Genomic DNA, 1803 nt, shown 5'->3' on the forward strand with positions numbered 1-1803 from the left:
GGGAGAAAGGAAGGGCAATAAAGATGTGAGAGATGTAGCACCAGGAGGCCGAACTACATTCTCTTACCGCCATGGCGAACGCTCCGGCTGGTATAATCGTACACGAGAACGGATGCCGGAGCCGTCTGCTCCACCTCCACTCGCGAATGGCGGCGAAGATAAGCAGATCTCCTCGCGCGGAGACTCCTCGATGTAGAAGGAAACCTGGGGCCGTCGACGTCGAAGCGCTTCACGCTCGAGTCTTCGTACCGACCGCTTTAGGTCGCTCTTCTCGGGGATGTAGCCAGACACAAGGCCCACCTCGATGACCGCCATGTTGGACTCGCCGTCGGGGAGGAGGTACTTCGGCGCACACGTTGATGCGCATGCGCTTGCAGCCCGAGTCCGGCTCGTGGGCGGCTGACACTCGTACGCTGAATGAGTCCGTCGGAGCGGGGTTGATGATGTTGTAAGCGAGGCCGTCTGGGGTTGGGGGGCGTGTCAGTCATGTCGCAAAGGCATCCCAGATATACATTATATCACAAGTATTACCAGGGTATGTTAGAATGTGCCGCGAAGCACCTTAAGACATCAAAACTATTATATTTAACCCACCAGAACAATTTGAGAGTAACAGTTTTCTATAAATCACGCTGGACTAGCATTGGAGATATGTAGAATCTGTTTTATAGTGTTGGCAATACATACTTGAATTACAGTGCATCCCTTGGCCCTTTACAGTAATGTCGACCGCGTGGGGACAACTGGAGATTCACCAGTTGCTGTAATAGTTTATTGTCTTCATTCACGTGATGGACTGCGAGAACATCCGTAGGCTGTGATCGTAAGAGTCCACAATCCAGAGGACCCTTGTGTGTGAGTGTTTTCTAGACCGCCAAGGCCTGCAGAGCCACTACAGTATCCTGTCAAACGATTGCTATGCTTTATGCCTATTACCAGAATACTGTTGTAAACAAAATTAATGTACACTATTTTGTATGACCGAAGGAATTTGCAAACCTGCGTGGAATAGAAGCCTCCATAACCGTTCCTCTTGGTGGTGATCCACTGACTACTTTTCTTGCCCCGAGTGTATACTCCTCAGGATTGTGAGCCATCATGGCCAATATGGCATAGCCAGCAGTTTCACACGGCCAGTGCGTTACTCCAACCTGTCACCGGATGTCGAATGTTTGAAACTTTGTAAGATAATCCCTCCTTAGCTTTCAGTTGCGAATGAACAATGTACAACAGACATTTTGAGTAAAATATGATTGTTAAATAACAAAGGTAGATACCTTTTGCAGATCCCAGTGCATGAGGTTTTCCTCAATAGTTGCCGAATCGATTAGTTCCTGTAAACTTGTTTGGAACTATATGCTGGGCAAGGGCCAGAGCGTAGGCCTTGAGAGCCAGGCCGTAATGGTCATTAGAGGAGTCAGACAGGATGCACTTGATACTATTTACGACAAATGGAGCGTCAGTTAGAAATTCCAGACTCTAAAAGGAGATGAGTACATACGCTGTTCATTGCACACGAGATTGTTTCCAGCCAAACCGCCCATGTGGAAGTAAGTGGAACGATAATTTAATCAATCTCATTTATATTGCTTTCTAGAGATAGCAAATAAACACACAAAAACTTTAAAGCCCCCTTTGGGATTCCATACCTTCATAGCTTTACTGAATACTTTCCCAACAGGAACCACACAGCCATCCTGGTCAGATTTAGTTGAACTTAACCATGTTCTAGTGACATTCAAACTGGTCTCGTCCACCTGTTCATGCAAAAAATTGATAAAAGTATATTTACATGTGTAACTG

General features: G+C 46.6%; 1 pseudogene; it reads right to left on the reverse strand.

Moving 5' to 3' along the window:
* Positions 1–1803, reverse strand: part of LOC119592654 — a 22140-nt pseudogene that overhangs the window by 876 nt on the left and 19461 nt on the right.

The sequence above is a fragment of the Penaeus monodon genome, chromosome 30 (genome assembly GCF_015228065.2).
Source record: "Penaeus monodon isolate SGIC_2016 chromosome 30, NSTDA_Pmon_1, whole genome shotgun sequence".
NCBI classification, from domain to species: domain Eukaryota; kingdom Metazoa; phylum Arthropoda; class Malacostraca; order Decapoda; family Penaeidae; genus Penaeus; species Penaeus monodon.